The sequence below is a fragment of the Sus scrofa genome, chromosome 13 (assembly GCF_054392235.1).
Source record: "Sus scrofa isolate SSC_HxYL_T2T_F1_AM1 chromosome 13, Sscrofa_HxYL_maternal_Yorkshire_Landrace_v2.0, whole genome shotgun sequence".
NCBI lineage: Eukaryota > Metazoa > Chordata > Mammalia > Artiodactyla > Suidae > Sus > Sus scrofa.
Window position 1 is genome coordinate 81480986 of NC_139395.1, and position 25994 is coordinate 81506979.

General features: G+C 46.8%; 1 protein-coding gene across 19 annotated transcripts in view; it reads right to left on the reverse strand.

The window, feature by feature from the left end:
• Positions 1 to 25994, reverse strand: part of ATP2B2 (ATPase plasma membrane Ca2+ transporting 2) — a 371725-nt gene that overhangs the window by 183895 nt on the left and 161836 nt on the right. For all 19 annotated transcript variants that reach the window (XM_084989467.1, XM_084989474.1, XM_084989470.1 and 16 more), the window contains one exon: positions 19047 to 19141. The gene's annotated coding sequence lies outside the window, so the exon portion shown is untranslated. The remainder of the gene's footprint in view (positions 1 to 19046; positions 19142 to 25994) is intronic.

Genomic DNA, 25994 nt, shown 5'->3' on the forward strand with positions numbered 1-25994 from the left:
GCAGTGCCCGCCATGTTTTAGGCCCTGTTCTGAGCACTTGGCACATATGAACTCATTTAATTCTTACAACAACCCTATAAAGGACCTGCTATTATTATCATGCCCATATGGCAGAGGAGGAAACCGAGGCACAGAAAGGTTAGGTAACTTGCCTAAGCTCACACAGCTAGCTGGGATTCCAACCTGACACTGGAGCTGTATCCTGAGCAGTGGGCTGAACTGGGCACCCAGTGGGTGCTCAGGCTCCACATGTTTCCCTGCCTTTGGGGTCTCTTTAATTAGTTGAACAGTTATGTCACTCATTGTCGGCAATCAAGTGGCCACTGAGTGAACAAATAATGATGGCCACGTGCTGGCCCCCAGACACCGGCCCCTGTGAGGTGGTTAGGTAGACATGGCTAGTGAGGGAACAAAGCAGGAAGGGGCTGAGAATCACAGGTGGGACTTGCGTCAAGGTGCCTCTCCTTACAGAGGGGACAATGGGGCTCAGAAAAAGGAAGCACAGACAATGGGCGGGGAGCCCTGAGTTCCCAGCCCTGTGGCCCCCACCTACCCTCGACCTCCTGACCACATTTCAAAGTGGGGGGAAACGTGCAATAAATGTATTCATGTAAAGGTTTTAGGAACTAGCCACCTTGTCCCATGAATATTTATGGTTACAAACAGGGATTCCAGGAAGGACAAGAGAACTAATATCTTTCACTATTTACTCTGTAGGCAGCACTGGGTCAGGCGCTTTGTACTCTTTCGTTCAACAAACACTGGCTCAGCCCCTGCTCCACACTGGCTGCTTTCTATGTTATATGTGAGATGCCGACACCAGCTTCGTCTCCTCACACACCTCCGAGTTGCACAGACCTGGCGGCACCCTTGTCTTTCAGGCCCCCACCTGCTCCCACATGGTCACCCTGATATGGTGCAAAGGAGCAGTGGTGGACCTGTGCTGTCTTTCTGCTCTTCTTAAAATCAGCCCTAAGAGGTACAACCACTATGGAAAACAGTATGGAGGTATTGCACAAAACTAGATATAGAACTACCCTATGACCCAGCAATCCCACTCCTGGGCATATATCCAGTCAAAACTTTCACTCAAAAAGATACATGCACCCCTATGTTCATTGCAGTACTATGCACAATAGCCAAGACATGGAAACAACCCAAATGTCCATTGACAGATGGATGGAGTAGGAAGATATGGTTCATATATACAATAGAATACTACTCAGCTGTAAAACAGAATGAAATAATGCCATTTGCAGCAATATGGATGGACCTAGAGATTCTCATGCTAAGTGAGGTCAGAAAGAGAAAGACAAATACCACATGATATCACTTATATCTAGAATCTAATATATGGCGCGAATGAACCTATCGACAGAAAAGAAACAAACTCATAGACTTGGAGAATAGACGTGTGGTTGCAAGGGTGAGGGAAGGGAGTGGGATGGACTGGGAATTTAGGGTTAGTAAATGTAAACTATTGCATTTGGGGTGGATAAGCAATGAGATCCTGCTGTATATCCAGTCACTTGGGCTAGAACATGATGGAGGATAATGTGAGAAAAAGAATGTATATGTATGTATGACTGGGTTACTCTGCTGTACAGCAGAAATTGACAGACACTGTAAATCAACTATAATAAATTAAAAAAACCATAAATGATTAAAAGAGAAAATAAAATTAGTCCTAAGAGGTAAACTCTGTTCTCAGACTCAAATGAAGCTGCGAACCATGGTTTCTGCATCCTGGAACAGAGGAGAGGGGTCGGGGCGCCTGTCCTTAGGCAGAAAATTGATGGCCGACCCTGATTTAATTAGCTTTTCCTTAGAATGATTTAGGGAGGCCTGTAATTAGCTCAGGGGCCCAGAGGGAGAGGCCGGGTGTGGGAGCCAGCACTGGAGCAGGCGATAAGGGGGATGGGGGCTGACTTTAAGCTCAGCTGCCTGATCTGGCAGGTAACAGAGGTGGGTGAACCCCTCGATGCCCGTGGGAGGTGAGTGGAGAGAAAGCTAAGAAACACAGAGAAAGAGACAGGCTGGAGGGGTCAAAGGGAGGGGGGCCAAGGATGGGGCCTTTACACTATAATTTACATTGGAGGAAATGTGTGATTTCTGTAAGCAACACATCACCACGGGTTCGGGGGGTTGTAGCGGGGCTGTAACTACAGATAATCTCTCTGTGGCCCTTGCAGATGGTTGTGGAGATCTTCCGACAATGCTGGGCGTTAAAGCAGGGTTTCCCAGCTAACCATGGTGCGAACCCAGAACAGCGTCTGCACTGCATGGAGTGTAAGTGGGTGTGAGCCAGACACAGACAAGCTCTGGCCTGAGACCTTTGCCTGCATCAGGCTTCAAGGCTCCACTCATCCCAAACAGGTAGGGTACCTCTCGGTGGGCCCAGCCCCCAGTGGCCCCACCAGAGTGAGATTGCTGCCATGTGGAAGCAGAGCCAGGACTGCCTTTTGGGAACGCAGCCTGGTTTGGGGGTGCCAGAGAAGCACCCACACATAGTCACCTGAGCAACAGCAGCACAGGGTTTACAGGCCATCCTTGAGAATAAGCCATGCAATCTGGGACCAGAAAGGCTTCATTCATGAACTTTTAATCTGAGGACTTCCATGGACACTAATAAACTTTCCCCTCCTCACAGCAAGAGGGTGGTACCAGTCATTACAGACGAGTCTTTTAGTTCTTGATCTGAGTGATCTGCCTTCCAATGCTTCCCCCCCCCCCCCCGCCCTTCTTTTTAGGGCTGCACCTGCGGCATATGGAAGTTCCCGGGCTAGGAGTTTAATCAGAGCTGCAGCTGCCTGCCTACGCCACAGCCACAGCAACACCGGCTGAGAGCTGCATCTGCAACCTACACCACTGCTCATGGCAACACCCAGATCCTTAACCTACTGAGTGAGGTCAAGGATCGATCCCACATCCTCATGGATATTAGTAAGAGTTCTTAACCTGCTAAACCATGATGGGAACTCCCCCGATGCTTTTTTGAGGTGTTTTATGGATGTTACGAAGGCCACTATGTCCAAACAACACAGGAGCAGTGTGGAAACTGTGTAAAGAGACTGTGGGAATGGGGTGACACTTATTCTTCATGGATGTATACATCTAGGATATGAAGACAAATCACGAGTGTCTGAGAGAGTTCAGTCTGCCTGTAAACGGGGAGCCAGAGGTGATCATGCGCCACACGTGTAAAGAACAACAGCACTTACCACCGTCAGAATGTCGACTCTGTGTCAGGAACCATGTGAGGGGCTTTCATATGAAACCTCTCTTGCCGTAACTGCTGGGGGGAGGGGCAGTATTAGCCCATTTACAGAAGAGGAAACTGAGGGTTGGAGGGGGGACTAACTTGCCCCAGGCTGCTCCGCCAGGAAGGGCAGAGTCTGGATTTGAACCCCAATCTGTCAGAGAGCAGGGCCTATGTTCTTCCACACTTCCCAGAGGTGGGCGGATGGTGGGGTTGGAGACTGAAGGATGAGGATGGTTTGTCCTTAAATGGGTGGGTTTGAGGCAGAAAGTAAAGTGCTAAATTCAGTTTTTTGTTTTTTGTCTTTTTAGGGACATACCCACAGCATATGGAGGTTCCCAGGCTAGGGGTTGAATCGGAGCTACAGCTGCCAGCCTACACCACAGCCACAGCAATGCCAGATCTGAGCCATAACTGTGGCCTACACCATAGCTCACAGCAACACTGGATCCTTAACCCACTGAGCGAGGCCAGGGATCCAACCTGAGTCCTCATGGATACTAGTCAGGTTCGTTACTGCTGAGCCACGACGGGAACTCCTGAGTTCAGTTTTTCAAATGAAGTCTGTGCACTGATTGTGAGCCTGGCCACCAGGATGACCAGTACACTGTGCCGGCCCTTCAGCTACTCCTGGGCCAGTGGACATGCATACTAAGCCAACCTGGCCTCGTTCCTTCCCGTTTGTGCACTGCTCAATCCTGCCTGACTTGTCTTCCCTTCCCAGGTTCAGCAGTGACCATTTTCCCCTGGCCTCAGCCCCTTGGCTGGTTTCTATCTGCACCCCCACCCTCTGCAAGGTCTGCTGCCCCAGGTCTGGACCTGGTACTAGTCTTGCTGGATGTTTGTGGATCCTCAGGCTGTGTTTCTCAGTGGCCATGCTCTCAGCCCTCTCGTCGTAACAGTCCTCTGTGTGGGGCTCAGAGAGCTTAACTGGTAGGCTCAAAGTCACCCAGCTAGTAAGTGGAAGAGCCAGGATTTGCTTCCAGTCTATCTGACTCCATAGCCCAAGGCCTCTTCCGCAAGCTGGTCTTCCCCGTGGCCTTCATGCCCATCTCCTTCCACCTCCCAGGTGAGTCCATTGGACGTTACTTACTTTAGACACAGCCACTGCTGAAGCTAGCTTTGCACTTGTTAGTTGGAGGGAGGAGATGCATTTTGGGAACCACCCAAGAAAAAGACACTTGCAATAACTTTCCTCTGCAGGTCTTATTGCCAAAACACACCAAACCCCGAATGGGATCAGGCTGCTTTAGGACTCACATTGATGCCATCCGTTTGGCTGGGATTTGTAGCTGACAGTGCACTTTCCAAGCCATGACCTCACAGATCCTCACAGCTGCCCTGGGATGGACGTCCTGAACCTCCTGTTACAGCTGAGGAAGCTGGAGGCTCAGGAAGGTAATGGGGCTTGCTCAAGGTCAGGTCCCCACCAGGGGTGACCTTGGATGAGTCATGTTTCCTCCCAGGGCCTCAGGTTCATCATCTGCAAAGATGATAATGGTGTTGGCTTCCTGGGTTGCTCTGAGGGTTAAGGAAGCGAAAAAGGGTGGAAAGGTCTAGCACAGAAGCTGACACATGAGTGGTGCTCCACAGCTGGTAGGCGCATTTAACCCTTCAGACAAAAGCCAAGATGGCAAATATGTAGCTAGTCAGGGTGAAGAAAGGCCAAGTGTGACAGTTTCTTAAGCCGCCACCTGTGCAGAGGGGCAAGTGGGCTGTGGCTGACAACAACAACCACGCTCACTGGTTTTTAGCGCTCAACCCTTGGCACATCCTGTCTCACGGAAGCCTCATTGCAACCTGAAGGAGTTTAGTACAGTGTTTATCCCCATTTTATAGATAAGGAAACAGAAGTGCAAACAGGTTAAGTGGGAACCAAAGAGAAGTTTTTCAATAGAAGAGAACAACTCAAGTTCAGAATGTGGCAGACCTGTACATGAACTCTCTCACCAAAAAAAAAAAATTCCTCTAAGACTTCTCTCCAGACCACGCCTCTTCTCTTTCCTTAATCCCCAGCTCTCACCTAGCAACTTTCTTTACTATAGCGTTTATCACTAGCTCCCCCCAAAGCCTGAGAGCCAGGAATCCCTTGGTATCCTGGCCTCCCATGCACTGGGCCGGGGCTAGGACTGAAGCTGGAGGTCCCAACATCCCTAGTCTTTTCTATGGCTTTGGAAGTAGGAGGAACTCTGCTTCCTATCAGCTGTACCCATGATGGGCAGTGCACATAGCATCTGGTTACCAAACATCATATTTCAAATATGCTACTGGAAGAACCTAGATCCAGGGGAAAATTCCCCCTGGATTCCCCTTCCCTCAGCTGCTGCAAAACCTGGTTGATTTTCTGCGGACCCCGCGTCAGGTTTTGTTGTTGTTTTTGTTGTCGTTGTTGTGGTTTGGGGCCATGCCTGTGGCGTGCCGGAGTTCCTGGGACAGGGATTGAACCGGTGCAACAGCAGTCACCAGAGCCACAGCAGTGATGATATCAAATCGTTAGCCCTCTGAGCCGCCAGGGAACTCCCCCGCAACCAGGAGAACGGAACTTGGACCCTGCTCGTTGCCTCCAGTGAGTGGTCAGACACAAAGGCCCCAAGTTTCTCTCTCTGCCTCAGTTTCCTTATCTCTACAATGCAGGGAACAAAAATAAAAGAAGGCAAACTGGCAGGGCCAGACTGGGGTGTAAGCTGCATATCAACCGCTTGGGAGAGCAGCCAACTTAAAATAAATTTGTTTGTTTTGCTCAGAGCTTAAAATAAAGTTGAACCAAGTGCCAATGTTTAAAAATTGGGGAACCATGCATAAGAATCCAGATTTCTGGCTTCTCTTACAATATGGGAAGTGCTGCTCACTCTGGGGTTGGCTGGGTGGGTGAGGCAGGAGGTCAGCAGTTTAGCCCTGCCCTGTCTGCCTTCATGAAGGGCAGTGTCTTGTTTGGACTCAGCAGATAAGAAAATGTACAGCATCTGGACCTCAACCTCTCCTGAAAGTCAAGTCCCCTCCAGAAAAGAGAGTGGGTTTCTGGTATAAAACCTCTCGCAGTTATTTCACAAATACTCATTATATGCCAAGGGTTGTTTTAAACATACCCATGTGAATACCATTGTTATCACTCCCATTTTACAGATGGAGACACTGGCATACCCAGAGGTTAAATCACCTGCCCCAAGGCCACATGGCTAGTAAAAGTGGTGGTCTTGGGATCTGACTCCTGGTAGCCTGGCTCCTGAATCTGTGCTCTAACCATCATGTAAAACTACCCAGTTCTTTTCCTGGGTCAGGGACCAGGCCCATGGCTTTGCCCAGGTTGCCATGCCCCAAAATGAAAGAGAAATCCTCACCCCTCTCCCATCCTCCTTCTCCCCTCACCTATACTTCTTACTTCCCTCATGTGTCAAGTGACTCCTTTGATCCTCTCAACACTCCTTTAAGGCGCAGGAGCTAATTATCTCCACTTTAAGATAAGGAAAGTGAGCACTGAGGGGTTAAGTGACTGGTCCAAGGTCATGTGGCTGGGAGCGGCAGGGCCAGGGTTTGACTTAGGCCATCTGGCTGCAGAGTCTGCGCGCCTGGGACCTGGTACTCCCCCGGCCCCTCTCGACTACCCCCTTGCCATTCATTTCTTCCCTCCTTCGTTTCTTCTCTCACCCATCCATCCAACACTCAATTCAGACCCCGTGCTGGCCATGGGGACACCTATAAGGTGTATGGATGCTGGCTGGTGTGGGAAGGCCACATCCTGCTCCCAGAACAGGAACTGCCCATGACCACTCCCTCTGGGGCTGAGGCCAATGGCAGAACTGGTTTCCAATGGACATTCCTGGAGAGCTCAGGAGGAAGCAGCCAAGGGAAGCCCGTGGCACCTGGCCGCTTCCTGCAGGGCAAGTCCTCAGCTAGGCACTTGGGATTCAGGGGGAGCCCAGAGGCCCACCCTTGACAGCTGGAGCACTGCCCAGCCTTTCAGTCCTGGCTCTGCCACTGACCTACTGGGGGAACCTGGACAAGGGGTTTCCCTTTGGGGGACCTCTGTTTCCCCTTCTATAAATTAAGGCCATTAGATCCCTGGAGGTCACAAACTGGCAGTCCAAAGGCACAACAAGCGCATGGACTTTTTTCTTTTTGCTTAAATGTCTAAAGTACTTTTTTTTAAATAAACTTTTTGTTTTAGAACAGTTTCAGATTTACCAAAAAAAAAAAAGCTAAGTATGGTCCAGAGTTCCCAGCTACCTTACATCCAGTTTCCCTTATTATTAACAGCGTACATCAGTATGGCGCATTTTTCACAATTAGTGAATCAATATTGATGTGCTAATATTATCTAAAGTCCCTACCTGATTCACATTTCTTTAGTTTTTACCTAAAGTTCTTCTTCTGTTTCAGGATTCCATCCAGGATACCACATTATAGTTAGTCATCATGTTTCCTTAGGGGCCTCTTGGCTGTGATAATTTTGCAGAATTAAAAAAAAAATTAAATTTGGATGCCTCAGAAGGAATGTTTGGGGGTACTAGAAATATTCTATACATATTTTGATCTGGGTGGTGTAAATATATACAAAAATCATCAGATGGTACATTTAGGATGAGTGCTCTCTACCCACTTTAATGTCTGTATATCGTGCCTCAATTAAAGAAAAGTTAAGGGAGTTCCTGCTGTGGCACAATAACTTAAGAACCCAACTCCAGTGGCTCAGGACACTGTGGAAGCACGGGGTTAGATCCCAGGCACGGTGGGTTAAAGGATAGGGCATTGCCGCAGCTATAGCTTGGATTCAATGCCTCCCTCTAGAACTTCCATTTGCCATGGGTGTGGCCATAAAAAAAAGAAAAGCAAAACAAAACCCCCAAACAACTGAATGACTCTCTTCACTTTGCCACAGTCCCCAGCATGTCCTAATATCCCACTCAGAGTCTACCTTTTTTTATTTCATCTGCTTGGCATCTATAATTACCACAGGGTATATAAATAAGCCTCACCTAATTTACTCATCTGTAAAATGTATATACTGAAATTTTCTACCTAATAAGGCACTATGGTCAGGATTAAGTGAAATTACAAATATAAAGTTCTTAGCACAGTGCCTGGTGCATCATAAATGTTCAGTAAATGGGAATGATAATAATTATTATTGCTATGTAAGATTTATATTATTAAAACAAGCACATGACTCCTTAAAGCAACCTGCCTCCTCTGCCTCCTCTTGTGTCTCCATCCCTTCTTTCCAGGGAAGGCCTGACTCTGATGGTGAGAAAGTGGAGGAGACAAGCCAGCAGAAGTGGTCCACATTTGCTAAGGAACAAGGACACCTCTGAGGATGACCATAGACCTGTCTCCAATGGCCAAGGAAACTTTGGTGGAAGTTAGGGGTCCCAGTCCTTCCCTTTGTAAGGAACCTCTGGGGGAACAAGGGATTCTGTCTTCAAAAGCTGCATCTTGTCCCCCTCTAAGGGGCCTGCTGGCCAAGAATCCCTGGGGACACTGGGAACCTGCAGGCATTTCAAAGGGCCCTGTGGAATCATGGGGAGAAGGTAACCCCCCCTGCTCTCTGCTGGCCCAGCCTCCTGGGGGATGCCAGCTTCCCCTGTGTGGTGCCCCCAGATCTGTGCTCAGAAGCAACAAGCAGCAGTGGGAGGTGGGGACCTCTTGCAAGGGGAAACCAAGCTTGAGGCAGGATGTGCCGGTTGTGGGGGGGGGGGTACGAAGAACAGTGAGGGCCAAAGAGATGGTGAGGGAAGCAGAAAGAATAGGGGTTGGGGTTAGGAGGCCAGGGCTGGACCCTGTCTTGCCCCTGACTTGTTGGCAATATGACTGTTGGCAAGTCCATTCCCTCTCCGAGTCTCCCCTTCCTCATAACGACATCATCATCATCAACAACAGCAACAATAATAGTGACAACAGTGATGATGGTGGTGGGGGTGGGGGTGACAGTGGCTTCAATTTAGGTCTGAGGTACAGGATAAACCGTTTAGGTATGTAGCATGATTTCAGCCTCACAAGTATTCCATAAAGTAGGTTCTATAATGATTTCCACTTCACATATGAAAAACAGGGCGGCAGGGAATCTGAAAGTCAAGAACTTATCTAAAGCTTCCAGTTGAAAAGTTTGCAGAGAGAGAGTTCAAATCCTGGTCTGACTTGGAGTCTGAGGCTATAAATCTAGGTCATCGCCTTTGTAGCTGCACCTGTGAAATGGGCACATAGCCTAAAGGATCTCTGGATTTTTCCTGAAGGCTGGTCCCATTTTGGGGAGTAGCAGGGAGCAGTCAAGGTGCTCAGGACTATGGGGCACTTACCTGTGCTAAGGGGCTGCATCTGTCATATTATCAACAGCCTTGTGAACTAGGTCCCGCTACCACCATCCCCATTTTACAACTGGGAAGCTGCAGCACAGAGAATCAAGGTAGATGTGCAAAGTCACACAGCGGCCTGGCTTTGAATCTGGGCTACTCCATGCCCTGGTTTGTGTTAGCGTACCCCGCAGGAAGGGCGCCCAGAAAGCTGAGTGAAGCCAGAGGTCATCCCCGCTGGGCTCCTCAACTTCCAAAGGGCTTGCCTCGCCCTCCAGCCTCCTCGCAGCCCAGGACTCAAAGGCCTTAGGTTCCTCCCCTTACATGGAGTTGCTATACTCTCAGTGACCCCCTGCCCTGGAGAAGCAGGTCCCTAAGGGGCCCAGCCAGTCCAAGGCTGTGGGCAGTGCCAGGGAACACCCCCCGCCCCGGCCAATACCTGGGCTGGACTTGGTAGCGAATTCTCCGGTGTCCCTGCCGCGTCCCAGGCCACAGACACAACCCCCCACTCTGACCTCTCAGCTTTAGCACCGACAGCCAGCGCCGAAGTCTGCAGCCTGTGGCTACACCCTGTGAGGTGGCCACGGTGCCCCGTCCGGCTGCCAGCAGGGCTGCTTCCCTTTCTGGTCTTGGGACCAGCAGGGGAGGCCAGGGTGGGGAGGAGCCCCCACAGCGCCTGTGCTCAGCTTCTGCCAAAAACGGTATGGGTGGTGGGCCCTCCTCTGTGGCCCTAGCTTCCTCCTGGGCCACCATTCACTGGAGGCTGCTGATCCTATCAGCGGTGCCCTGGCTCTGGTCCTGGTTACCTGGAAGTCCTTTTGTTCCAAGGACTCCCTGTACAACGGGCTGGGGTAGTGTGGCCCTAGGGCTGTGAGGGACAGGCAGCCACCACGTGTGTGTCTGGCTGGACCTGAGCGCAGAGGTGTCCGATGAAGCAGCCACGTGCGTATAAACCCTGGGGAGAGGCCAGACCAGGGCAGTGGGGAGGCCCTGGGCCAAAGAGCCCGGATTTCGCCTCCTCCAGGAAGCCCCACTGGACTAAAAGGAAAAAGGGCCACTCATCCCGTCTCATGGCCCCATGATGCTTGTTCCCTTACGAAGTGCCCTGTTTCTTTCTGCCCATTTACAGAGAACAGGAAGAAAACATTCATGCTTCCTGCGAGCAGCACAGCAGACTTTCTCCAATAGCGCCGGAGAAGGCGTGCTTGCCCAGCCCTGGAAATCTTCCCTTTTACGTACCCACGTTTGTGTTATTTTAAACATTTCAGGTGTAAGGAATTCGCCCTTGAGTCTTTTTTTTTTTTTTTTTTTTTCACTTTTAAGGGAATTGATATTTTTGCTAATCACAATGGCTCCTATTTGACAAAAAGTAGAACAACTATGCCACAAACATATTATTTAGTCAACCTGGTGGCTTCCTTTTCTCCCCAGCCGTTTGCTTTTTCAAATACAGTTTAAGTGACACAGGCACCGCATGAAAGCTCTCCTGGTGAACAGAGCTGGCGCGGGGACCACGGCACTCTCCCGAATATGTGTCCCTCTGTGAACCCCTGACTAAGTAGCCCCAGACCACTGCAGGGGTCGAGCCTGTGCATCTGATTTTCCTGATGGTTTGTCTCTTGGCCTCGGTGCTACACACTCTTCCAGCAGCAAACTCCCTCCCCTGCAACCTCAGGACCCACTCTACCACCGTGGCCTCCTTACCCTTCCTCTCTCAGCAAGTGCTCAGCTCCCACTGCAGGTCAAATTCTAGGGGTACAGGGATAAGAGCTGGACTCTGCTCAGGGAGGAGAGAGGATCACAAAGACTCTGACATTGACCCCCATGTGCTCAGAGACGTTGGATCACTTTCTTTGGGTCACACAGCCAGGAGCAATAGGGCACGAAGCCTAGATCTATTTGAGTCTAAGGCCCAAGAAAGCCGTTTCCACTGCCCCACTCCTTCTGGGGAGTTTAGGGTCTGAATGACCAAACTAAAACCCAGCAGGAGGAGTTCCCCTTGTGGCCAGAGGTAACAAACTTGACTAGAATCCATGAGGATGTGGGTTTGATCCCTGGCCCCCACTCAGTGGGTTAAGATGTAGGTCACAGACGCGGCTCGGATCCAGCATTGCTGTGGCTGTGGTGTAGGCTGGCAGCTATAGCTGTGATTCGACCCCTAGCTTGGGAACTTCCATACGCTGTGGGTGACAGCCCTAAAAAGACAAAAACAAACAAACACAACCCCCCAGTAGGATGCATTCTGTCACAGAGGCCTGTCTGAAGAGCTACAGGGACAGAGAAGGTGAGTGAGCAAATTTAATGGGGGTGGAAGTTCTGTTGGGGATGGTTCCAGGGGAAGTGAGATCTGAGCAGAGTCTTCCATTCTCAGGCTTAAGAAATCAGATAGGGAGTTCCTGGTAGTCTAGTGGTCAGGGCTCAATGCTTTGGTACTTCGACCACTGCAGCCTGGGTTCAATCCCTGGTCTGGGAACTGAGATCCCACATCAAGCTGTTACTGAGATCCCACATCAAGCTGCCCCCCAAAACCAACAACAAGCACTATAAATATATATACATATATATATATATATATAAAATATATATATACATATATATATATTTAAAGAAATCAGATAACTCATGTGGTTAAAATTGTGTGTAAAGTTAGAGTTACAATGCCCTGAGTGAGGAGTGCTGTGGTTATTTATGCACAAAATACCTTAGCACAAGGTGCATAAACTCTCTGCCCTTGGCCACATAACAGGTAGTGAGGTCCCTGTTCTTGGAGGTAATTAGCATGAAAGTAAAAATTATGTCCTTGGGTGGGGTTGTTGAGGAGTTGTTTGATTTCTTCTACAATAAGATGCTACAAGTTTTATTATTCTTCCCTAGTGAAAGGAAGGAAAGGCAGGTCCCTGCTTAGTCCTCTTACTGACCCTGGGGAGGGGCGGCCTCCACTCCACGCATGCACGCCAAGGCTGAGAGTGAGGCCTGAGGGAACTCAGGGATGCCTGGAATGCCAGTGACCTTTGACCCCATTGGATTCCAAAGCAGCAAAGAGTTTTGAGCAATAACCCATCAGGCCCTTGTATACTGGACACCTCAGTAACCCCCATGTGAGCCCCTGAGGGCATGCTGTGCCCAATCTACAGATGGGCAAATTGAGGCACAGAGAGGAAGAGGCCTCACAGTGAGTGACTGACACCTTCTGGTCTCCCCAAGTTTGAGCACAGCACTTCTGTTGTTACTGCACCTGCCAGTGCCCAGTGCAGACAGACCAAGTGGAAGGAAAGACCTGGAAGGCAGGACTCCTCCCAGGCCAGGGCATCTAGAGTCAAGGTCTGGAGGATTCTGCCCTTGGCACCTGGCCCACCTGCATGATGCCAGGGGCCCAGCAAAGAGGGGGAAGGCCTGCCATACAATGAGCTGGTGGGATTGGCGGGGGATCGGGGGGAACAGGCTGGGGTGGATACATGCCCCACAGGAGTGCCTTCGGGCCTCATGACAACTCTGTGACTTGTTCCCAGATCAGGCAGCCAAGGTCCAGATAGGGGAGGTCACTTGTTCAAGGTCACCCAGCAGGGCCAGGTTTGAACCCAAAGCTCATGCTCTCTCCAATACCATGTGCCCACTCCACGTCCTACACATTTTTTGCTTCATCCTCACCTCAGCACAGTGCGGTGAGCATAACTCCCACAGAGACAGTGAAGAGCACCAACAGCACGATCCCAAGGCTCAGGGTCAGACCTCACTCCACCCCAAGAATTGCAGAGAAAGGCTGATTTGAGTGTTGCCCGTCGCCAGCCTTCCTGCCCACAGGTTCCCACAAGTGCACCATTAGTGCACTAGTGGTTTCTGTGAGGCATTTTCTTCTACTGCAGCTGCTCTGTGAAAATTTAAGTGTGCCTGGGACACTAACCTCCCATCCCAGAAGGGGAAAAACATTCCACCCTCTGGACTTCAGTTTGGGTGAGTTGATCCAGCAATACATTCTGCTGGACAAGTGTTGGTTGGAGGCTGAACAGGGAACACGGTCCGTGCCAGGTGCTATAGGTGCCAGGTGCTAGGTGCTAGGTGGTGTCCCTGTGAAGAGACTGTTGCCTGGGTACCAGGAGATGGGTAGGGAGCATCTGATTGGCAGTCTGGGCTCCAGGCTCTACCACCCTGGGTGGGTCTTGGAGCCTTCAAGATGGGCAGGAAGAGAGTAAGGGATGAGAATTTAGGACACCTAGTAGGGCACAAACACAGATCTCCAGATGCTTGCACAAGGTCAGAGGCTCCAGGGATCTCTCCACAGTCACCCTGAGCCCCCAGGCTTGTTTCCAGTGGGAAGCAGTTGCCCTAGGTCACTCAGTGAGCTCTCAGCAGAGCAGGCCTATGGGGGGCGGGGGGCGGAGGTTTCTTCTTCCCGGCTAGATGCTAGATTCCCTCAAGGGCACCCCGAGAGCCGCACGGAGCTGGCCAGAACCCATCTGGTCCAGCAGCCTCATTTGCAGGGCAGGAAACCAAAGCCCTGAGAGAGAATGGGAACCAGGGGTGTGCTACCTGAGTGCCCAGTGCTACACAAGCCCTTTATAAGCACCCCTCACTAAGGAGGTAGGAACCATCTCCACCTCGCACAGGGGAAACTGAGACTGGAAAAGTGCAAGATTCACCTGGGATTACAGAGCTGAGAGTGGCAGCCTTTGGATTTGCACCCAGGCCCTGCTCACAGCACACTGGCAAATGGATTCCTGGCTTTCAGTTTAAGTGATGGATCCTCCAGGATTCAGGGTTGGGGAGCTTGTTTTAAGAATGGAAATCTGGTAAGAAGGTGGGACCTACCACTGAGCCCTCCCTCTCTGGGGACTCCAGCCAAGAGAGCTTGGAGGTGATAAGCTCAGGTTCCTCTAGATTTCTTGTGTGTAGGTCTCAGAGCAGAATGACAGGCAAGGGACTGATTACCTGGCAGCAGAGAGGGCAGGTTCTCCTGCAGTTCTGAGAGCATCACTTCCCTTCTGGGAGATCAAGATGGAGGTGGCCCAGGAGGGAAAACTCTTCCCCTTACCTCAGGAAATCTTTGCCAGGAAGGGATGTGGCCCCAGCACCCACCTGTCCAACAAGCCAGCTACACACCTGTGACCTTCCCCTGGGATCACCTCAAAGGTTGGGACCCTGGCTTCCTGTGTTCCTGGCATCCAGCTCACACTCAGGGTTGACTGAGAACCTAGGTTCAAGTCCGCTTGTTCTTACATGTAACATGATGTCCGAGAGACCCAGACTGGGGTTTATTAAGGCCAAGTGTTCATGAGGCATCTCCTGGAAGCTAAGGGGTCAGAGATGGTGAGGACACTGTTCTTTTAGAAAATGATATAAAATATTCTTTGTGTCTATTTGAGAAACATTGTGAATGAATTTGAGCCCATTCAGAATCAGCTTTAAACAAGTAGGAGGGTGTCGTTGAGTCCCCCACAAATGGGACTAACTGCCAGGATATGTGAATGTGACCTTATTTGGAAATCGGGTCTTTCCAGAGGTCAGCAAATTAAGGCAAGGTCATTAGGGTGAGCTCTGACCCTCTAAGACTGGTGTCCTTATAAAAGGGGAAATTTAGGCACAGAGAGAGACAGGGACAGAGGGAAGATGAGGTGAAGGTGGGAGTCAGGATCACAAGGAGACCACCAAACCACCAGAAGCTGGGGGAGAAGCCGAGAACAGTCTCTCTCACGGCCCTTGGAAGGAACCACCCCTGCAGGCACTTTGATGCCGGCTTCCAGCCTCCAGATCTGTGACACCAAATGTCTTAATTTATACACCCAGCTTGTGGGGCTCTGTCACAGCAGCCCCAGAAAACTAACACAGGTGGCAAACTGACCCCAGTGTCTGTGAGGTCAAGAGAAACTGACGTGGTTCCATTGGCAAGGGGTGTGGGGTCCTCATATCTGAGGGTCCCATGGGGACCCCTGAGAGCACAGAGACCTAGTGGGTGGCTGGGACACTCCAGGCTCTGAGATGTCCTCCCCACTTAATCCTTCCAACATACTCAAGACAGAGGACTTCTTACTCCCATTTTAAACACTATACAACAGAGGCAGCAGAAACTTAAACACCTTGTCAAGGATTTGCAGCTCCAGGATCTGACACCCACAGGAAGGCCATGTAGCCGGGCTGTCTCCACCACGCCCCCTCCCCAGACAGACCCTGTGCAGAAGAGCTGTGGGGTGTGTGGCCCCAGCTTCTTTGCTCCATCCTCTGTATTTCAGATTCTTGGGGAGTCTGGCCAGGGAGTGGGCCCAGGTTTTTCTCTGTTCTCTCCTCAAGGCAAACAGGATGGAAGGAAAGGATCTGCACGTATTCCAAAGCTCTCACGTGTGCAAGTGTTCATCTTTCACACAGCCCTATGCACACACTGTCCCCGGCCCCAGCACTGCCCTCAGCTTGGAACTACTGTCCACACCCAGAGGAGGCACGAGCTGCCATGTACACTGCTGTTAATTGTGACAGCCTCATAATTTCCTTAGATGTGGTCATTCTGCCAATTGGATTTATTTGTGGGGAAGGATGCCTGCGGTTTTATTTAAAAGAGGTTTCCTCTGGGCCTGTCTGGGTGTTGCTCCCACACAGACTTGGAGTAAACATTTCGCGTGGACATTCTCTGACTTGATGAATGTCTCTTGGTTTACTTCTCTCTAGCTGCTTCTGTGGACAAAGAGGACAGTGGGATTTCTCTGTCCTGTGGTCCAGGGACTGACTCTCTGCTAAGGCTGCCTTGGCTCATCCTGGCAGCAGAAGGTGGGTCAGGTTGTGGAAGGCCCTTCTGCTCTGGTCACTGAGAAGCCAGGAGGCTCTGGAAATGCAGGCAGAGCCCAATCAGATTGCAGGTTCTCTGCTTCCCAAACTTTCACTGCATTTTGCTAAAAACCTGGACCATGGAGCCAGAGATCCTGGGTTCTAACTAACTAGGGTAAAGTTTTGTGCTTCAGCGTCTCCTTCTGAAAAATGGGGATAATAGTCATGTCTGCCTCATGGACTGTTGTGAAGACTAAATGATTAGTATTTTTAACAGGCACTTAGACGGCCTGACATGTGGCCAGCACTGTATTGGGTGACTGCTATCATTATTGCTATTTTTATTGTTATCAATTCATTCAGCCAACATGGATCAAGGGCCATATGTATGGAGTCAGATGGCCTAGGTTCAAATCCCAGCTGTGTTACTTTCTTGCTGAGGGACCCTGGGTGTTGTACTTAACCACCCTGTGCCTTTGTTCTCCTCTTCTGTGAAATGGAGATGATGGAAGTACATAGACCCCATAAAGGGCTCAGCCCAATGCCTGCCTTATAGCAAATGCTCAGTAAATCCTAGATGCTACTATCATCAGTATTAGAGTTCCTGTGATTCCTGCTGGATCAGGCCAGGTCCTCCACAGAAGCCCCAGGAAACATTCACCATCACTTTGAACAGATCCCCTAGCATCTGGGGCCCGGCAGCCCCTCCTGGGCTCTCCTTGGATTCACTTTGCCCACCTTCCAGATATAGAACTTGGACCCAGCTCTTCCCAGCATGCCTGCTTCCCCCTTCCCCCACCCCCACCCCAAATCCTCTCCAAGCTGCAGAGGGATGTTTTCCAGACACTCATCAGATTTGCTAGAGCCTCTCATAGCTTTTGGACTACCGTTCACTGTACAGTTCACTCAGCACAGGGGGTCCTCGGGGCTCGGCCCCAGTAGCCCTGGGGGACACCCCTCTGCCTGCATGGTCTACAGGGGCCCTTGCTCACCCCTCTTGGACCCACTGCCCTCTTCACTCTTCCTCAACTCCATCAGGGCCACTTGCTCCTTTCCCCTACCCCCATCTGCCTGGAGCGCTGTCCCCAAGCCCTGGACCTCTGTATGGCTGGCTGCTTCTACCACTGGGACCTCTGGGTAGAAGTCCCCTCCTCAGGGACTGCCTGCTACCTCCCACCCTGCCACCTCATTTTGTTCTCCTCACAGTGATCGCCACATCCAGAAGTCATAGTCTATATTTATCTGGTCAACTGTATGAGGACCGGGTCCCATTTGTTTCATTCTCAAGGGCACCCCAAGGGTGAATCAAAGCATTCACAGAGACTGCATGAAGAGGATGCTCAATAAACACACATAAACAGATAAACAAGTGGCCAAGCCCTGGCATTACGCATTCTTTATGGAAGAGCTAATGCATCTTTGTTATTATATAATAAAAGAGGTTGAACCCCAATAGTGAAAATTCCACTATTACAGGCCTGGGAAGACTTTTAACTCATCTCGGGGCCGGGGGGTGGGGTGTTGTCACTCCTGTCTCCGTGGATGGCTCATGGATGGCTCTCTCAACCTCCTTCCCCACCCACGCCTGTCAAAAGCTGCTGGGTTTAGACGCCCATGTTTCTGTACTGAATTATCGATTGTTTAATATTCAAGAGATGGCATTAAATAAATATGCGCACAATTATGTAATATGTTTGGAAACAATCTGGTTAGTACCAAAGTGCTTGGGCAAGAAACAAAACTTGAATGAAGCAAGAGATCTGGGTGATCCCTGAGGGCTGAGGACAGAAGGATGGGGCTGGCCTGCCTGTCTGCTCCATCCCCTTCTGGGCTCTGGAGTTACTCATTTTCCTCCAAGCAAGAGCCGGTGCCAGCAGGGTGGGATACTAGGAAGTGAGCTCAGAATTTCTGAGTTGCACCTTGGCTCTCCCAGCTCATTGCTGGAAGTTACTCCTCTCTTGGTCTCAGCATTCTCATCTGCGAAAGGGTTGACACCTTCTGCAAAGGTCAGATGGGATGCTGACTCTGAGCTCTGGCTTAGACTTTGTTCTTTTGGCAGGTAAGTTGGGTCTGATACTGAGAGACAGCAATGTGAGCTCTGGTCCCTTCTGGCAGTGGGTTTGGGGAGGCAGACATGGACTTTGAGGTTCATAGGTATATAATGTAAGGCGGATCAAGCAAGGCAATAACAGAGACCCAAAGAAAGGACTTTGGGAGAACAGAGGAAGATGTGTTTGACACGCCATGGGCTGGCCCTGGAAGGCTGACCCCAGAGAGAGGGCTGCCCCATTTAACTAACAAGCACTAGGCAACTCAGCTATTCACTCAAACAGCATTTATGGAGCACCTACTGTGATCCAGCTACTCTGCTAAGCACTTTACATGGATTATCTTTGCTTGGCCTTTCAAGAGGGAGATGCTTCTGTCCCATTTCACAGTTGAGGGAACTAAGACTCAGTTCACTGTGTGCAGCAATGCTGCCTCTGTTTCCACTTTCTAGCCATGCTCCCTATTCAAATCCAAAGACATGTGGGGGCATTTCCCCAAACTCAAATAATGCTGCCTAAATAATTCATGTGTCCCCACCTGAGTGGCGGGGCAGAGGGAAAGTAACAGCTGTCAAATTCTGCTTTCCTGCTCAGTGGACTCTCCATCAGGGCCCCCCCTTCCCCACCCCACCCCCACTCCCTCCCCATGCTCTCTTCCCAGTCGTTCCCCACCTCCAGTTCCAGCAAACCCCATCTCCAACTCACCCCTCCACGTCTTCTGGTTAAATGAAAGGCGTCAGGGCTTGGTAAATGGGGCCCATGTCTTGCCGGCTCTGGGGACTGGGTGATGAAGTTCAGCTCTGGAAAAGGGGAGATGATAGCATTGGTTAGGGGTGAGTGGTCCAGTGGGGACTCAGGTGAGGGAGGAGTAGGAAGGGAACAGTGTGTGGAGCGTCCCCTGTCTGCCGGCACTGGGCTAGCACCAGGGTGGGGTGGGGATGGAGAGGGTAGAGAAGCAGGGGAGGTCCAGCCACACGGGGACCTCAATCCAGCCTTCTCCATGGAGACCTGCCTGGTTCACCTCTCGCAGGACCGATCTCAGGGGAGCCAGTCTGCCCATCTGCAGAGTGTCAAGGTGGGGTCTCCCAGTCCTCTGTCTGCTGGCTGGTGTGGCCAGCGAGGGCAGAGAGAGTGAGGCAGAGCAGTCATGGGCACATGCTCTGCAGAGACAGAGACCTGGGGGCTCATGGCTGGACCTCCTTTCCAAGCCTCAGTTTCCTCATCTGTAGGGTGGATACAATAGCTTTTTTTTTTTTTTTTTTTTTTTTTTTTTTTTTTTTTTTTTTTAAGCTAGGGGTCGAATTGGAGCTGTAGCCTCTGGCCTACACCACAGCCACAGCAACATAGGATCATTAACCCAGTGATCGAGGCCAGGAATCAGACCTGCAACCTTATGGTTCCTAGTCAGATTCATTTCCACTGAGCAAAGACGGGAACTCCTATAATACTTATTCTTACATGCACTTAATATGTATGTGTGTGTAGCTGTAGCACATGTGTGGTATTATGTAACTACAACCACAATCAGGTTATAGAACTGTTCTGTCACCATAAGCTTTCTTAGGCTGTCCCATTATAGTCACCCATTCCCCCCACTACCTGCATCCCTAACTCCTGAATCTGCTCTCTAATAATATTGCTTTTTTTGATGATGTCTATAAATGGAATTGTGCTACTTGTGACCTTCTGGGATTGGCTTTTTTCACTCAGGACAATTCTGTGGCGATCCATCAGGTTGTTGTTATATATAGATAGGTCAATCCTTTTTATGGATAACTACTGCTCATGATATGGATGGACCACAGGTAGCTTAACCATCCATTAAAGGACATCCGAGTTATTTCCAGGTTTTGTCAATTATGAGTAAAGCTGCTATAAACCTTTGTGTACAGGGTTTTTGTGTGAATATAAGTTTAAATTATTTGGGATAAATGCCCAAGAGGGCAATTGTTGGGTCAAATGGTAGTTGCATATTTAGTTTATTTTTTTTATTTCTATTTGCTTTTGAGGACTGCACCTGTGGCATATGGAAGTTCCCAGGCTTGGGGTCGAATTGGAGTTGCAGCTACTGGCCTAAGCCACAGCTGCAGCAATGCCAGATCCAAGCCAAGTCTGTGACCTACACTACAGCTTGTGGCAACCCTGAATCCTTAACCCACTGAGCGAGGCCAGGGATGGAACCCACATCCTCATAAATACTAGTTGGATTTGTTTCTGTTGAGTCACAGTGGGAACTCCTGTTTTTTGTTTTTATTTTGTTTATTTATTATTATTTTTTGTCTTTTCTAGGGCTGCACCCATGGCATATGGAGGTTGCCAGGCTAGTGGTCTAATTGGAGCTGTAGCCGCTGGCCTATGCCAGAACCACAGCAACACGGGATTCAAGCTGTGTCTGTGACCTACACCATGGCTCACTGCAACACCGGATCCTTAACCCACTGAGTGAGGCCAGGGATCGAACCTGTGACCTCATGGTTCTTAGTCAGATTCGTTAACCACTGAGTCACAATGGGAGCTCCTGTTAGTTTTTTTTTTTTTTTAAGACACTTCCAACTGTTTTCTAGTGGCTGTACCATTATAGTTCCACCTGCAACACATGAGTGATCTAGTTTTCTTTGCATTCTTATCAGCATTTGGTGTTGTCGATTTTTATTTTAGCCATTATGCTAGGTATATAATAATATCTCAGTGTGGTTTTAATTTGCCTATCTTCAATGGGTAATGATGTGAACATCTTTTCATGTGCTTATTTGCCATCTGTATATCCTCTTCATAGAAATATCTCTTCATGACTTTTGTCCCTTTTCTAATTATATTGTTTGATCTTTTTTTTTTATGGCCGCATTTTGCGTTTTAAAATACATATTAGATAGCAGTACCTTGGCAGATTTTGTGAGTTGCAAGTATTTTTTCTGAGTCTGAAGTTTGTCTTCATCTTCTTAGAAGGTTTTTATTTTTATTTTTTGGCAGACCATGAGCTTTTAATTTTGGTGAAGTCCAATTTATCATTCTTTTGTTTTATGGAACATGCTTTGGTGTCAAGTTTAAGAACTCTTGTCTAGCCCCAGATCCTGGAGATTTTCCTCATACATCTTTTCCCTAGAAGTTTTATAGTTTTACATTTTATATTTAAGACCATGACCCATTTTCAGGTAATTTTGTATGAAGCATGAGACTTAGGTAGAAGGTTTTGATTTTTGTGTGTGTTTGTTTTGGTTTCTTTGCCTATGGATGTCCAGTTGCTTCAGTACCATTTATTGAAAAGGTTATTATCTTTCCTCCATTGAATTGCTTTTGTACCTTTGTCATAAGTCAGCAGAGCTTATTTGTGTGGGTCTCTTTCTGGATCCTTTATTTCATTCCATTGACCTATGTGTCATCGCTGTGTTGATAACACAAAAAGTCTTGACTTCTATATAATAAATCTTAAAATCAGGTAGACGGATTCTTGTTTTATTTTCTTCTTCAAGACTCTTTCAGCTATTCTAGCTCCTTTGCTGTTCCATATAGATTTTAAAATAATCTTTTCTACGTCTACAAAAATTTTGCTGGGATCTTGGTAGGAATTGTAGAGAACTGACATCTTTACTATGGTGAGTATTCTAATACATGAACACATATGCCACTTAATTTATTTGGATATTCTTTGATTTCTTTCAACAGCTTTTTTTGGTAGCTTTCAGCATGCAAATCTTGTACATATTTCATTAAATTTACACCTAAGTATTTCATTCTTTGAGCAATTACAAATGGCACTTCCATTTTTTTTTTTTTTAAATAATTGCACCTGCAGCATATGGAAATTCCTGGGCCAGGGATTGAATCTGAGCCTCAGTTGTGGCAATGCCGTATCTTTTAACCCACTGCCCTGGGTCAAAGATCAAACTCACACCTGCATAGCTACCTGAGCTGCTGCAGTCAGACTCTTAATGTATTGTGCCATAGTGGGAACCCCTGGCATTGCATTTTTAATTATGGTGCTCACATAATTGGGGCACCAATTGCTAGTACACAGAAATACAACAGATTTTTGTTATGTTATCTTGTACCCTGTGACCTTCCGGAAATCACTTATTCGTTCTAGGGTGTTTTTTATTTCCTTTGATAGATAGATTCTTTGGGATTTTCCATGTAGACAATGAAGTTATTTGCAAATAGGGTAAGTTTTATTTCTTCCTTTCCAATCTGTATTCTTTTCCTTGTCTTATTGTATTTGCCAGAACTTCCAGCACTATTTGAATGTAAGTGGTGAAAGCCGAGATTCTTGCCTTATTCCCAATTTTAGGAGAAAGCACTGTCTTTAACCATAAAGTATAAAATTAGTTGTACTTTTTTGTAGATTTTTTTAATCAAGTTGAGCAAATTCCCCTCTATTCCTATGTTTCTGAGCATTATACCAGGAATAAGTATTGAATTTTATCAAATGCTTTTCCTGCATTGAAAGATATATCATGTGGTTTTCCTTTAGACCATTAGCCTGGTGGAATATATTAATTGATTTTTAAATGTTGAACCAATCTTGCATTCCTGGAATAAACCCTGGTTGGTCATGATACACATAGTTGCTATTATACATTGATTAATTTTATTTGCTAATGTTTCATTAAAAATTTCACATTCATATTGGTGAGGAATATTGGTCAGTAGTGGGTTTTCTTATTTGTTTTGTTTTTTGTTTTGATATTGTCTTTGTATGGTTTTGATATCAGGGTCATCCTAGCTTCATAAAATAAATTAGAAAGTGTTCCCTACTCTTTATTTACTGGAAGATACCATGTGGTACTGGTGTTAATTTTTAAAGCATCTGGTAAAATTCTCCAGTGCAACTATATGGTCAGGGGATTTCTTTTTAGGGGACTTAACAATTAAAAATTCAAATTCCTCTACAATTACAGTGTGATTCAAATTATCTATTTCATATTGGGTGAACTGTAATAGTTTGCATTTTTTTAGGAGTTTGTCCATTTCACTTAGGTTGTCTGATTTATGTGTACAGAGTTATTTATAGTATTCCCTTAGCATCAAATTATGTATCTGCAGGGTCTGTAGTGGTATCACATTTCATTTCTAATTTTGGTACTTTCTCTCTCTCTCTCTTTCTCTTTCCTCAATTTTGCTAAAGTTTTGTCAATGTTGTTGATATTTTCAAAGATGCAGCTCTTGCTTTCACTGATTTTTCTCTATACATTTTCTGTCTTCAATTTTATTGACTTCTGCTCTTATTATTTCCTTCTTCTTGCTTCATTTAGGTTTATTTATTTATTTATTGCTTTTTAGGCCCACACCTGCAGTATATGGAAATTTCCAGGCTAGAGGTTGAATTGGAGCTACTTCTGCCTGCCATACCCATAGCCACAGCAATGCGGGATCCAAGCCGCATCTGCGACCTATACCACAGCTCATGGCAATGCCAGATCCTTAACTCACTGAGTGAGGACAGGGATTGAACTCACATTCTAATGGATACTAGTTGGATTTGTTTCTGCTGAGCCACAAAGGGAACTCCCGATTTGAGTTTATTTTGCTCTTCCTTTTCTAGTTTTTCAGGATGAGAGCTTAGATTATTGATTTGAGGCTTTTCTCTTTGCTAATTATGCATTTAGTACTATAAATTTCCCTCTCAGTACTGCCTTAGGTATGTTACACACATTTTGATATGTTGTATTTTTATTTTAGTTCAGTTTAATATATTTTTAAATTTCCATTTAATCTTTATAATTGATCCATGGATTATTTAGATGTATATTATTTAGTTTCCAAGTGGTTGGATATTTTCTGTTATTAATTTCTTGTTTAATTTTATTGTAGTTGGAGAAAACAATCTGTTTGATTTAAATTCTAATTTTGCTGAGGTTTGTTTTATGTCCTAGGATATGGTCTATCATGGTGTAGGTTCTGTGGATACTTAAAAAGAATGTGTTCTATAAATGTTGATTTGATCCTGTTGGTTGATGCTGTTGTTGTTGTTTTTCTATATCTATGCTCTGATATTCTAATTGCTTTATCAATTATTGACAGAAGGGTGTTGAAGTCTCCAACTATAATAATTGTGGTCAGGTCCATCAGTTTTTGCTTCACATATTTTACAGCTCTGTTGTTTGATGCATATACATTTAGGATTGCTGTATCTTCTTGGCAGCTTGACTCTTTTATCCTTATATAATATTCCTCTCTAACTCTAGTGATTTTATTTGTTCTGAATTCTACTTTATAAGATTTTGATATAGGTACTCCTATTTTCTTCTAATGTTGGTATGATATATACTTTGTCTATCCTTTTACTTTCAGCCTGCCTATATCATTATGTTTGAAGTGAGTTTCTTTTAGATAGCATATAGTCAGGTCATGTTTTTTCAAACCATGCTGCCTTTTAATTGTTTTATTTAAACAATTTACATTTAATGAAATTATTGATGTGTTAAAGTTTGTCTGCAATTTTAATTTTTGTTTGCTATTTGTTCTTCCTACATATACTTAAAACCACAAAAAAAGTGTTACAATCTTGTGCTTCAGTTGTCAAGTGTAACTTAGGAAATTCAAGACAAAAAAGGGTCAATTACCTTTATCCAGATTTGGCTTACAAAATTCTTTTTTTCTTCCTCATGTTCCAAGATTCATTTTTTTTTTTATTGCTTCCTGTTTGGAAAACTTTTAGCATTCTTTCAGGGAAGGTCTTCTGACAACAAGTTCTCTCAGTTTTTCTTCATCTGAAAATGTCTTGATTTCCCCTTCCCTCTTGAAGACTATTTTTGCTGGATATAGGATTCTGAGTTGAAAATTCTTTCCTTTCAGCATTTGAAACATGTTGTGCCATGTCTTCCGGGATTTCATGGTTTCTGATGAGAAAACTACTGCCATGTGGATTGTTTTCCCCCTTGTAAGTGAAGTGTCATTTCTCTCCCACTGTCTTCAAGATTTTTGTTTTGTTTTTAGTTTTCAGAAGTTTAACTATTTTGTATCCTGGTATGGATTTTGTTAGGTTTATCTTCTTTGGAGTTTTGCTTAGCTTCATGAATCTGTAGGTTTACATTATTCACCAAATTTGGGAAGTTTTCAGCCACTATGTCTTCAAGTATTTTTTCAGTTCCACTTTCTGTCTTGTCTCCTTCCAGTAGTCCAATGACATAAACATTAGATCTTTTGTTATAGTCTCACAGGTCTCTCTGAGGCTGTGTTTATTTATTTATCTTGCATTTATTTTCTCTTGGTTATTCAGACTAGGCAAAAGGTTCTAGTTCAAAGGTTCTTTCCTCTTTTCCCTCCACTCTGCAGGTAAGCACATTCACTGAGTTTTTCTTTTAAATTTCAGTTCTCATTTTTCAGTTCTAAAGTTTCCATTTGGTTCTTCTCTATGTTTTTATTTCTTTGTGAACATACTCTATTTTTTTATTTGTTTCAAGTGTGTGCCTAGCTGTTCCTTGGAGCATTTTCATGATAGCTGCTTTGAAATCTTTGTCAGATAATTCCAACTTCTCTGTCATCTTGGTGTTGGCTTATAATGATTGTCTTATTTTTTTCATTCAATTTGAGATCTTCCTAGTCTATTATCAGTGAATTTCTATCAAAACTTGGGCATTTTGGGTCATGTGTTATGAGACTCTGGATCTCATTTAAACCTTATGTTTCTGCTGGCTTCCCCTGACCCTACTCCAG